We start from the raw sequence: 14,053 nt of genomic DNA on the forward strand, positions 1-14,053 counted from the left end.
TTTTTTTTTTTGGTTTTTCGAGACAGGGTTTCTCTGTGGCTTTGGAGGCTGTCCTGGAACTCGCTTGGTAGTCCAGGCTGGTCTCGAACTCATAGAGATCCGCCTGCCTCTGCCTCCCGAGTGCTGGGATTAAAGGCGTGCGCCACCAACGCCCGGCTTGTCAATGGTTTTTTAAAAAGGAGACCTAAAATAGACCTGAGATCTGGAATTGTTGGGAATGATATACTTGGAAAATTGACCTGTGTTTCAGTTAACTACTGTCACCACTCTGGGATGTATGACACTGTTAAGTTTAATTGTATTAAGTATGGAATGATTTTAACACGTAAAATGACAGCAGTATGATGAACTCTTTCAAATTTACCACCCACTTTTCTCGTTTTTGGTATTTTAAACCTCCTCCCACCTTTTTTTTTTTTTTTTTTTTTTTTTTGGTTTTTACGAGACAGGGTTTCTCTGTATTGTTTTGGAGGCTGTTGGTCCAGCCTGGCCTCGAACTCACAGAGATCCGCCTGCCTCTGCCTCCCGAGTGCTGGGATTAAAGGCGTGTGCCACCACCACCCGGCTTGTTTTATTTTTTTGAGACAGGGTTTTTCTGTATTGTTTTGGAGCCTGTCCTGAAACTCATTCTGTAGACCAGGCTGGCCTGGAACTCATAGAGATCCGCCTGCCTCTGCCTCCTGAGTGCTGGGATTAAAGACATGCGCCACCAATGCCCGGAGTCCTCCCAGCTTTTCCAGTATGATTATTTTGAAGCACATTGTGAGTCAGTTGTTTATAAATGAGAAACTTTTCCAGAGTCTCTCAAGACTGTTCCTTAGCATATGTACTGGCTAGTTTTTTTTTTTTTTAATGTCAGCTTGACACAGGATAGAGTCCCTTGGGAAGAGAGATCCTCAAATGGGTTATGTCCCCATCAGGTTGGCTTGTAGGCAAGCCTCTGAGGCACTTTATTGATTGTGATTAATTTGGGACGTCCTAGCTCATTGTGGGTGGTGCTACCCTGATTGATCAGTTGGGACTGGACACCACACAGTTACTTGTTCTTTGATCAGTTGTGGTTTTCTATGTGTTACAAGGAGTTTTCTTTTTGAGGGGTTGTGGACTACACTTAACCTGTAGGTGTGAGGATATTTGGAATGTAGTTCTCTTTCAAGACCCATGACTTTGCTCCTCCCAGGTAGATGGGTAGGTTTCCAGTCCTAGGCAAGATTTCCCTCCTATTGAGCAGGGTATTAAGTCCAGTTAGAGAGCCAAAGTGTATGCGGCCTTATGGATACAGTGCTATGCTGTTCATTATTTTAGTTTGTAGGCATCATAGCCAGGTAGGACTGTTGGTGGCTTCCTTCCCTTAGAAGCTTGCATGGCACATTCTGGTACCATGAAAACTAGTCCTCAGGAGGGAGGTTTTCAGGTCAAAACTAGCTCAGATTCTCTGTGTCCTGTGTCTGAAGTGAAAGGTATATTTAGCAAAAGAGGCTTACCTTAACCTCTGGGAGAAGTAACAGGGTAACAGCAGTAAGGTTGTTTGGTACCCTACTATTCCCCTCTGTTGTTCCTTTCCCCCAACCATGGTTCCTTTTAACTTACCATAAAAGTTTCTCTTCCAGCTTCATTTTTATTAGTCATCTTTTCATTTCATTTGAAAAACAAATTGACATCAGCAATGTGTTAAGTTGGTGGCTAACAACTATTCTGTAGTGACTGGTCTCTTGACAGAAATATGCTTGCAATTGTCTTCTTACTAAAACTAACTTATGCCTGTTGCCAGTACAATTGTTACAGATGTGCATTTTAGTTACATGTAAGTAAATATGTAATTATTAACATGAAATAAGTATGTAATTAATTGCTTTGAGAATACTGAAAGTTGTGGGGGAACAATAGACAATGGGTGGCACTGAATAAATGCCATCTTTTTGAAATAGAGTCTTAGTCTGTTGCCCAGGTTGACATCAAACTCAAGTTCCAGGTCCTCCTGTGTCTGCCTCCTGAGTGCTATAATTGCATATGGGTGCTACCACTAGGCCTGACTTTAGACATTGGTGCCGTTTGTCTTTGAGCTTGGGTTTTTTGTTGTTGTTTGTATTTTTAAGTTGAACTCAGATTACTTTTTTCATTTTAAGTAAACCAAAACTAGAAATGTGGATAAAGTGGTTGTGTGAATTTGTATTAAAGGTGAGGGCATGACCATATATATATATATATATATATATAAATTGGTGAACTGAAGAGGCATTCAGAAAGCTAACAGTTAACTTCTAATATTAACATAAATTACATAAATGCCTCTTCAGTGGGTATGAGCTACTGTGTGTGTGTGTTTTTCTAAAATTAATTGCTTTTACTGTCTGCATTAGCTGAAAGAATCTTTACTGTTTTTTTTTTTTTTGGGTGGGTTCTCTTTGTGTTTGCTTGTTTTTAAAATCATGCTATGAATTGAATCCAAGGCCAACACATGCTAGGTTCCATTACTGTTTAATTCTCCTGGCCTAGTTTTTAATTCTTTACTAATAAAGATTTTTTATTAATCTTTATTAATAAAAGCATTAGCTATTTAATAATAAAGAATTAAAAACTATTGTTTATTATATCATGATTACAGAAAAGTAGGATAGTATAATAAATGTCTGTATTCCTATCACCTAGTTCTAATATCTAACATTTTCTATATTCAATTCACCTTCTTTCATCTATTTTTAATAAATTAGATATTATTAAAGTAGTTTTTTTTTACTTTCTAGAAAATGCAGATTCCCACAAAGCCCTCATGCTTTTAAAAGACAGCAATAATTTGGGGTAGTTTTCCAATATCTTATGATACCCATTTTATACTCTTATTTTCCTACCTGCGAGATCATTTAGAAGTGCCCACTGCTTTTCTTTTCTAAGGAAAGTTCATTTATCCTGTGTAATATCTCATCTGACTGTCTATGAGTGCTTCTTCCTGGTTTGTTCCTGTGTACCTTGAATCTTCCAATAGCGTGGAGATTATTGAAGTTTTCTAGTGCTGTATGTCTTAGCTTCCTCTTGTCACTATAAAAAGTTACACATGGGATGGTTTGAAATAACACAGTTGTTACCTCTTTCATTGTGCTTTGTTTTGTTTATTGGGGCAGGGTCTCATTATATAGTCTAAACTGACCTGCAAGTCACTGTCTTCCTTCTGTTACCTCCTGGGTGTTAGAACAGCTGGGGTTCACTGCAGGCGAGTGTTGCCACACCCGGGATAACTTTTTATCTGATAGTTCTAGAGGTCAGACATGAGAATCAGTTTACTGGGCTACTGTGGTGGAGTCAGCAGGGTAGACATTTCGTTGATTTCATGCCTAGTAGGCTCTGCTCTTCCTTTTGACTCGTGAGCACTTCTTTATCTTCCAGGCATGTGATGTTGCCTGCTTTTCTGTCTTTGACTCTTCTTGGGTCCCTCTTATGATAATTGCTGTGATTGGGCACATCAGGTTAATGAAAGTATTTTGCAATATCTTTAAGCACATCTACAAAGTCTCCTTTTCCATGTAAAGTGCATTTATATTGGTTATGGTTATATTGCATTTATATTGGTTATGTTGATTGTAACCAACAACAAAGTGTGTGTGTGTGTGTGTGTGTGTGTGTGTGTGTGTGTGTGTGTGTGTGTGTGTGTGTGTATGCATGTAATGTACAGTGTCCAGGAGGTTTTTTTGGTTTTTCGAGACAGGGTTTCTCTGTGTAACAGCCCTAGCGCTCTCTCTCTCTCTCTCTCTCTCTCTCTCTCTCTCTCTCTCTCTCTCTCTCTCTCTCTCTCCCTCCCTCCCTCCCTCCCTCCCTCCCTCCCTCCCTCCCTCCCTCCCTCCCTCCCTCCCTCCCTCCCTCCCTCCCTCCCTCCCTCCCTCCCTCCCTCCCTCCCTCCCCCTAGACAGGATCTTACTGTGTAGCTTTGGTTGTCCTGAAACTCACTATGTAGACCAGGCTAGCCTCTGCTTCTCAAGTACTGGGATCAAAGGAATTCACCACTATGCTCAGCCTGCTTTTTATTTTTAATTTGTGCATTAAAATAAAACCACAGAGGACATCAGTCCTTGCAACTTAAGTTTTATGCTTTGTGATATAGTAACATATACACTTGCAGTTCTCATAATTTGAAGTATATGTTAGCGTAAAGTATTTTAGGTATCTGCAGCAACTATATTATGTGGGGATATCTGTGGTTTCTGTTGGTGACAGAATCACAAATACTGGTAATATATAAAGAATACTTAGCTGGGCATTGGTGGTACACACCTTTAATCCAGCACTTGGGAGGCTGAGGCAGGTGAATTTCTTGAGTTTGAGGCCAGCATGGTCTACAGAGTGAGTTCCCGGGCAGCTAGGGCTGCATAGAGAAACTGTCTTGAAATAATCAAAACCCCCTTAATTTCAGTGATATTTTAGCGAAAATACAGATGTAATTTTTCATCATCTGTTGTAGCTAATAAAGTTACCCAAATTGTAATACTAGAGTCTAAAAAAGGAGCAATGCAGATGTGATTTAAATATCAGGTTGAGTTTCGACAATTTCCTAGTGTTATCTGGCTAGGTGCTAAATGCAGTCACATATATATTTATGTGGCAGAAAGAACATTTGACATAGAACACTACATGATAGATGCATAAGGCCGCAATGGATCACAGGACAGAGCTCACACTGTTGATTTTGGAGAGGAGGAAGAAGCCTTGAGCTTGAAGATAAAAGGAATGTAGCTCTAGATGCTGGAAAAGTCAAAGAAACAATCCCAAATATTGACTCAGTGTGTCTGTATGTGCACACACATGTCATGGGCATACATGTGGAAGTCAGGACAGTTTATGAGAGTTGTTTTTTCCTTCTACCATATAGATACTGGGGATTGAACTCAGATTGTCAGCTTCTCCCTATCACTCCTTCAATCCTGACGCTTTCATGTCACCAGAACTAGCACGATATGGGAGATGTTTACACATTACCAGTTTGGCTGCCAGTTTGAGATGCAGCTTTGGCCTTCTCTTTAAAGGGAGAAGATAAGTGCCTGGGCATGAGTTTAAATATACATGAAGTATATAGATACCACAACAGGCATGCAGTTAGAAATATGTTTCTTTGCCAACTTTGGACTTTTTGATTTTTGTTAATGCATTGCCTTTATTGAAAATTTCTACTTTTAAAATGATAAGTATCTCGACTTGAGAGCATACAGTAGTTTTTCTAGTAAGAGAGAAGTATTTTATTGCACTGTCAAATTCTGGGTAAAGCCAGGCATGGTAGTGTGTGTTGGGAGGCTGAGGCAGGAGGACTCAATTCCAAGTGAGTTGGACAGTGTAACAACAGTGTGCTTGAAAGAAAGCAAAACCAGCTTCTGAATGGTGGCTGACTTCCTGTTTTGACGTCAGTGGGTATTATGTTTCCACTTAGAGGACTATTTCTGTGAGTTGTAGAGTTTGCATAAAGAGAACGTGGACGTGCAGGGCTTGAGGAACCCTCATTTTTTTTCTTTTTAAATTTAAATTTAAATTAGAAACAAGGTTGCTTCACATGTCAATCCCAGGTCCCTTTCCCTCCCCTCCTCCCACCTCCCACCATCCCTCCCAGTACCCCCTCATTTCCCCAGAGAGGGTGAGGCCCTCCATGGGGGTGTCCACAGTCTGTCATTTCATCCAGGGCAGGGCCTAGACCCTCCCACAAGAGTCCAGGCTGAGAGAGCATCTCTCATTGTTGGATGGGAGCCCAAAGTCAATTTGCATGCCAGGGATAAATACTGATCTACTACCCAGGGCCCGATAGATTGCCTAGGCCTCCTCACTGACACCCACCTTCAGGGGGTCTTGATCAGTCCCATGCTGGATTCCTAGCCATCAGTCTGGGATTCAGGTCAGATGTTAAACCAGCCCAGTCTTAATCCCTTTGCTCATCAGTCCTCCCTTTCTATCACTGGGTTCCTTGAGTTCAGCTCAGTGTTTAGCTGTGGGTGTCTGCCTCTGTTTCCATCCGTCACTGGATGAAGGTTCTGTTCCCCAGACTCTCTGGCCATGGCATTGTAGGCTGGCACTCCCCAGATCTATGTCTAAAATCCATATATGAGAGAGTACATACCATGCTTGTCTTTTTGTGACTGGGAACCCTCATTTTTAAGAGACTCCATTAGTTTACCACTAATCTGACATCTGGAAACTGTTTAAACTTTCTGGCCACAGTTTCCTCATCTGAAGAATGAAACTCTCTACCTTATAGAACATTATAATGGTCAAGTGGTGGGAAAAGGATTGAAAGTCCTTAGAATTACCATATGGTAAACATTGAAAAAAATACTGTATTTGTAGAATCTTTTACCTTGTATCAATAATAATAATCTATCACAATAAATTCCACTTTACATTGATGAATATTGGGAATTTCCCTTATTCCTTTTCTTATGAAGCCTAAATATATAGCTGTTAAGTGACTTAATTTTTAAGTTTTTTTTTCTATTTTACAAAAAACAGTTCGTTGCTTATGTGTCTTTTTTCCCACTTATTAAAATGATGTTGTCACTGTGTGTGGCAGTGTATGCATTTAATGTCCAGTTTAGCAAACATAATTTACATGATAAGATGGCCATGAGCCTGTTGGAGGCATGTGTAGAGTATTCTATATGTCAAATGTCCTCCATAGGCTCATGCTTAGTTCATTTTTATTTACATGATTGCTTGTTTGAAAACTTTGAGTTGCAAGCAGTAAGTTATGCAGCATAGTTCAGAGAATCAGATACCTAAGAAAGAGCTGGGGTGTGGTGACCCTTGACTCTGGATTATATTATTTGGGACAAGCTGATGGAAATGAGCTTGTCTTTGGCTAGGGCAGGATTTAATGTTGGTATCATTTGTGCAAAGGATGCAGTAGAGACAACACTTGATTTATTTGTTACCTGGAAAGGCTTCCTTAAAAAAAAAAAAGAGTGGGTGATTTTGTTTCTTTGTATAGTATTTGAAGGTGACAGATGACTGCCAGTTTTAAGGATTTGTGAGTCAGTGATGAAGGTTCTGGGATCTGAACTCTGGTTCTCTGATAGAGCAGTAAGCACTCCTAATCACTTAGCCATTTCTTCATCCCCACATATAGTGTTTTGAGGCTGGCTTTAGTAGCATAATGTATCTGGGACTTATACATGTTTTGAATTTCAGTAATTTCTTCTCATTGCTTAGTAGTTCTCCATCCTGTGAGTATATCAGTTTTTAATTCCCCAGTTGAGATACTCTAAGAATAGATGGCATCTTAATGGTATTTTTGCCTTCGTCTCCAGACCCTGAGGATATATTGCCTTATATAGCAAAATAGACTAGATTTCAGATTAAGGACGTGTGGCTGGAGAGATGGCTTAGAGGTTAAGAGCACTGGCTGCTCTTCCAGAGGTCTTGAGTTCAAGTCCCAGCACCACATGGTGGCTCACAACCACCTATAATGAGATCTGGTACTCTTCTGGTGTGCAGGCAGGAACAATGTATACACAATAAATAAAATTTGAAAATAAAAGAGAAGAGTCCCCAGTTAAAAAAAAAAGATTAAGGACGTTTTGATGGGGGACTTATCCTTGCTTATCCACGTGGGTCTGCTAAAATCATCTGGACCTTCTTAGGAGTGGGAGAGAGGGAGGAGTAAGAAAGCAACGACATCAAAGAGTCTGGTAACCACCTTCAGTTTTCAAACAGGGAAATGGGCATTTTGGTTCTGCAGCCCAATTCTGTCCAGAACCTGAAGGAACAGAAGATGGGTCTGTACCCAGTCCTCTAGACCCTTCTGATTGTAGTCCAGCAAGATCCATACTGTGAATTTATGCTCTCTATTTCCCTCCTTTCCTTTCTCAAGACAGAGTTTCTCTGTATAATAGCCCTGATTGTCCTGGAACTCATTTTGTAGACCATGTTGTCCTGGAACTCACAGAGATCTGTCTGCCTCTGCCTACTAAATGCTGGGATTAAAGGCCTGTGCCACCATGCCTGGAAAATTTATGCTTTTTAAACCATCAATTGTCTTATGATTTATTATGGCAGTGATTAAAAACTAATGAGGGCATAAGTTTATTTCTCAGTTTTAAGGATTTTTAAACAAAGTTACCACTAATATTTGAATGCAACCTTTTGTGCATTTTCTGTTTTCTTTAAAGGAAACACTTAAGATCAGAATTGCCAAGTCATTTCTCCACCCTTGCTTGCCAACTCTGAGAGTTCCATTTATTAGCTGCTTTGGTTTTTAGCCTTCCTAACATGTGTAGTGTATAACATTGTGGTTTTAGTGTGCATTTCCTTAATAACAATGGATGTTGGATTCCGGTTGCTTTTTCTGTTTGCCATCTACATGTCTCCCTTAACTGAAGGTATTTTGATATTTTGTTGTTTCCTGTTATAATTATCTTAGTTGTTCCATGTTATAACAAAAACAACTTAAGAGAGATATTTTATTTTCACTGAGAGTTGCAGAATGGTTACGGCTCATCATGGCATGGAATGCATGGTAACTGGAGCAGGAGGCTGGTCTCTCACATTGAATTGGCAACTTAGAAGCAGAGAGAGATCAGGAAATCTAGCCAGCCTATAAAATCTCAAAGTGCACCTCCATTGACTTCCTCTGTAAGGTTCTTTCTCTTAAAGATTCCATAACCTTCCTAAACACTGTCACCAATTGGGGATCATGTGTTCAAATACATGAGCCTATAGGAGAAATCTCTAATTTAAACCTCAGTTATGTATTCTAGGTTCAAGTGATTTTGTTGTGGAAAAGAATCACTATGTTGTTCAGGCTGGGCTCAACTCCTGGGCCTAAGTAAATCCTCCTGCATCAGTGTTCCAAATACCTTTGTTTTTTGACACATGGTAACCACCTGGCTTGAATATATGTTCTTTAGCAGGTGTGTGGCTTGCAAATATTTTCTCCAGTCTGTGGCTTGGCTTCTCATTGTTTTAGTCTTTTTTTGGAAAAGAAGATCTATTAAATTTTGACAAAATCCAACTTAGCAATTATTTTTATATGTACATCATGTTTTAGTCTGTTCTCTTTCACTGTAGGATCCAGGGATTGAATTCAGGCTGTCAGGTCTGCTTTTTGCTTATCCTGTAAACCGAAAGGTTGACAGATTTAGACATTTGGGCCTGTAGCCTGAAATACTATTTGTATATGACATAAAATATGGATTAAGATAATCTGTAATCTGTTTAATTTACTAACAGTATTGATTCAAAGACTGTTCATTTTCCATTAAATTGCCTTTTTTCTTCTTTAATACTGAGGAGTGTGGAGTGAATCCAGTATCATTCATATATATATCCTTTGTTTTACTTGGTTTTGCCAGTTGACCTTTGGCCCTTTGAGAAAAATCAGATTGCCTTTGTTCTGTTTATCTTTTTGTTGAGAGATTTTCCTAACACTTTCTCCTTTTTTTTTTTTTTTTTTTAAATACAGGGTTTCTCTGTAGCTTTGTAGACCAGGCTAACCTCAAACTCACAGAGATCTGCCTCTGCCTCCTGAGTGCTGGGATTAAAGGCATGTGCCACCACCACCTGGCATTTCCCAACACTTTTTACTTGGACAAGAAATTGATTACTCTTCCGTCCCTTTAGAAATGTATTTAAGGGCCGGGCGTTGGTGGCGCACGCCTTTAATCCCAGCACTTGGGAGGCAGAGGCAGGCGGATCACTGTGAGTTCGAGACCAGCCTGGTCTACCGAGTGAGTTCCAGGATAGCCTCCAAAGCCACAGGGAAACCGTGTCTCGAAAAACAAAAAACAAAAAACAAAAAACAAAAAAACAAAAAAAAAAAAAAAGAAAGAAATGTATTTAAGGGCTGGAGAGCTGACTCAGCCATCAAGAACACGTGCTGCTCTTGCCAAGGTTTGGAGTTGAGTTCCTAGCACCCATGTCAGCTGCTCCCAATTTTCTGTAACTCCAGCTCTAGGGAATCTGATACTCTCTTCTGGCTTCCATGAGCAATTTCGCAAATGCCTGGGATCTGAGCCACCACCTGGGGCCATGTTGGTACCTGAGGGCCATGCTGCTGAGTGACTTGTCCTACCACCTGGGGCCATGGTGACATCTGGGCAGGGCTGCTACTGAGGACAATGTTTGGGCCTGTGGTCCTACCGCAGCTGGGGTCTGTATTGATGTTTTTAACCCGTGTTGTCACTAAAGACCACATGGATGCTTGGGGTCTGGGCTGCCACTAGTGGCCATGTTAGTGTCAAAAGGCTGTGCCACTACGGGGTCCATGCAGATTTGAGTGGCCTGTGCTACTATGGTGTTGTCCAGGCCCGAGCTGCCAAGGGCTGTGTCTGGGTCCCTGGTCCTGGTACAGCTGGGGTCTGTGCTGATTTCTTTAGCCCATGTTACCACTGGGAGGGGGGCATGTGAACCATGTGTGTTGAAATCTGAGTGCCATGCTGAGCTCACAGTGCCTGCTGGCCTTGGGAGAGCTGGCTCTGTCCCACATGAAAGAGCTGGCCCAGATGACCCTGACCCTGGGAGAACTGGCCTGCACTGGGGAGAGATGGGCCTACCACTCACCGTGGGTTTAGGAGAGCTGATCCCCATGGCATGGGTGTGGTGAGAGCTGGTTTCACTCCTCACCTGAGGGTGTTGGTCCTAACTGAGGCCTGGATTGACCAACTCAGCTACCACCCAGGCCCCACATCCAGTGCTTTGAGTTGGCCCACCCCAACATTTACCTCACCTATGACCTGTGAATCTCTTGAAGGGACTGGTCCTGTAGAACCATAGGTGCAGGATCTCCATGACTTGGGCAACAACAGGATGTCCAAGAGGAGTTTTGGGGAGGATGCAGTATTGATAGTGTACTAGAACCCAGAGGCTTTGAACTTGACCAACAGCTCATTACAATGAACATTTGTAAGTTTGGATAAAAGGGTATGTGTGTGTATATATGTATATGGCTATACACACACACATACATACATAGCCTGACATAACACAGTACCACTAAGACAAATTAAGAGGTAATAGAGAAAAGAAAGATGGAGGAGTGACGTACATTTTTTTAAATTAATATTTTTATTTTTTTAAAATTTTCTTTGGGAGCACTGCAAGGGTGGAAGGTGGATATGAAGGGACTGGGGAAAGAGTGGGATTGGGGTGCATGATGTGAAATTCTCAAAGAATCAATAAATTATTTTTTTAAAGAAAGTAGTGTTGTGTAAAAGAAAGTTAGGTTTATGTCACTTTGAGAACTTACAAGACTGCAAGTAGAGTCTTATACCAAGGTGATTGATTATAAATTAAGCTGTGTTAAAGAAAAAAATGCAGCTGGAGAAGGGAATTAGAAAACAAAAAATAAAATTAAGCTTGTTCTTAAGTTGTTTTAAATAGAATCACAAAGATCATTGTAGATTTTTTAGCTCAGTTCTTTGTTTTCTTGTTGTTCACTTTAATATTCTTAGTTTTAAAGTGTTTAATACAGTCAAATATTCTTTAAAAATAAATTGCTTCTGGACGGTGGTGGGATTAAATGCCTTTAATCCCAGCATTTGGGAGGTAGAGGCAGGTGGATCTCTGAGTTCAAGACCAGCCTGGTCTACAAGAGCTAGTTCCAGGACAGACTCCAAAGCCACAGAGAAACCCTGCCTTGACCCCCCCCACAGAAAAAAATTGCTGTTCTTTTTTGTTTGTTTTGTTTTTCCTAGTTTGGGCAGCTAGCATATTTTATCATCGTAAAGTAGACTTCGACCCCTCATAAACCTAGAAAATGAAAAGTATTTGCATGTAGTTTTCTTAGACTTTAATACGTTTTTATGCATCTCTTGTTTTCTTTACTGTTTAGTGGAAAATTTTAAGTTGTGTTAAAGAGCTAACACTGCGACAATTTTAGTTGTGAAATCTACATCTTAGAAAAATTATCTAGTATTAGTTTTTATTTGTATTTATTTTATTAGCTTGCTTTTTGTTGTGTTGTTTTTGGACAGGGTCTCCTTCTGTAGTTCAGGCTGGCCTTGAACTTTTGGCAGTCTTTCTGTCCCTGCCCCTGTGAGTATTAGGACTACAGGTGTGCACCACCATGCTCTGCTTAATACTGAGTTTTCGATTTTAAATCAGTAAGAGCTACTTCTGATCAAAACAAAGCAAAAAGCTGTCTTTTCATGTTTCTGCCACAGGGTGGTGTACTGTAGCTACTTATGGAAATTCTGTTTTTTGATTTCAACAGCCTAATCAAACTAACTTTAAATAGAATCTTATGTATATTCTCCTTGGGCATGCAAATAAACAGTTTATAGCAGTAGATAATCTTTAAAGAGTCTTATTTGAAGAATATTTTAGGGACTTTGATCAATTTTTGTTGCAGTTTTACTTAGACATTTTATTTGGAAGTAATTTTAGACTAAATATCAGACTAATAAAAATCAGACTAGTAAAGGAGAAATCCTTAAAGCATTTATCTAGATTTATTTTTTATTAACATTTTGTCCTTTTTACAACCTTTTATTTATATACACATATACTCTAAAGAATACTATTTGTGTATGTGTGTATGATATGTGTATATCTGCACACATGTGAGGTCAGAGAACAAACATCTCTTCTCCTCTGTTTACATGGGCCCCAGGGATTGAACTCAGGTTGTCAGGCTTGGGTGGCAAGCACCTTTACCTACTGAGCCATCTCTCAGGACCTACATATGGAATCATGTCTGAGTGAGCATTATAATGTGACACATTATCCCTAAATGCTACATTGTGTTTTCAAAAGAACAGTCATAGTCTTTATATAACTTTGAGTATCAATTTCAGGAAATTTAACATTCATAAAAGGCTTCTATCTTGTCTACCATCAGTATTTCAGTTTTCTTTTGATTCAGTTTACTTCAGCCTTTATTCCCCCTCTAGTCAGGTCACTTATGATATCTAATTGTCATGGCTATTTAGATTCCTTTGACCTGAAATCTTTTCGTAGCCTTTTGTCTTTCATTAAAAACATTTAACTTCCCTTACTAAAAAACATGACTCATTTCAATGATGGATTTGTCTGATGATTCATTGCAATATAGGCTACACATTCTCAGCTAGGTTGTAGAGATTTTCTTGGGTCATCTTTGTAGTATTATATATGTCTTACATACTTTTTGGTTGGTGGTAATTTTGGTACATTAATATTAACTAAAGAACTGATACTTAAAAGCATAAAAATTACAGATCTTAATGGAATACTTTGTCATATTTTGATACAAATGTATATTTTTGTGATTTTTTTTAGATACATGCATATGTAGCTAAAATTATGTGCTGTTTGAGGATATATAAAAATGTTTTCTTTAAAGGTTAATCAGCGCTTGGAATAGGTAGTATCTGGGTTTATTGGCATGCTTGAGGTAGAACATTTTAACTTTATTTCTTGCAAAGCTCTGTATTTTGTCTCTGGATTACCAAGGATAATTTTTGATACCTTCCTTGGCACTTTCCAGTCATTATAGTGAAGGAATAAAATCTGAGTAGGTGACATTAGATAGCAAAGAAACATTAAAAATGGAGTCACGAGAATTACAAATCTCACAAGGTTGTTATTAGTACCAGAGCCAAATAAATTTCTTTTAGATAGATATTACTGTTTCTGCCTCATCTCCCATGTGGTGGAATTATTGATGCGAACCATGCCTGGTTCCAAAGACATGGTTTTATAGTCTCTGTTTGAGTTTGGGTTTGTATTAGTGATTTTGTAATGCAAAAATAAACACACACTTGCCAAATACATTGATTGTAAAGAATAATCTTGGCAAAGAAATACTTACAATTCTGTTTTATTCTTAGGCTATGAAAGACTTGTGCTACTGGTAACTAGATAAGATAGTTGTGACTAGCAACATTTCCCACATTATTCCTGCAGTGCTGCTTTTAGGATAGCAACGAAAATTCTCAGAAGGAAATAGTTATCTGATTTGAGAAGATCACTGCTTATCTCACTTGACTATTCACAAATAGTGTGTGGCTCTCTTGAAAAGGTGCTTGTAACATCAGCACTGAGATGGCACAGCACCGTTCAGCTCTGCTGCAGGTTGTGCAGGGAAACTTTTTGAATACTCTTATTTTTG

The 14,053-nt window shown here is 39.5% G+C and overlaps 1 protein-coding gene across 2 annotated transcripts in view; it reads left to right on the forward strand.

Annotated features, from left to right (window-relative positions):
* Caap1 (caspase activity and apoptosis inhibitor 1) overlaps positions 1 to 14,053 on the forward strand; it is a 48,056-nt gene that overhangs the window by 17,049 nt on the left and 16,954 nt on the right. The gene's annotated exons all lie outside the window — the stretch shown is intronic.

Source organism: Mesocricetus auratus, unplaced genomic scaffold (assembly GCF_017639785.1).
Source record: "Mesocricetus auratus isolate SY011 unplaced genomic scaffold, BCM_Maur_2.0 Super-Scaffold_100014, whole genome shotgun sequence".
NCBI classification, from domain to species: domain Eukaryota; kingdom Metazoa; phylum Chordata; class Mammalia; order Rodentia; family Cricetidae; genus Mesocricetus; species Mesocricetus auratus.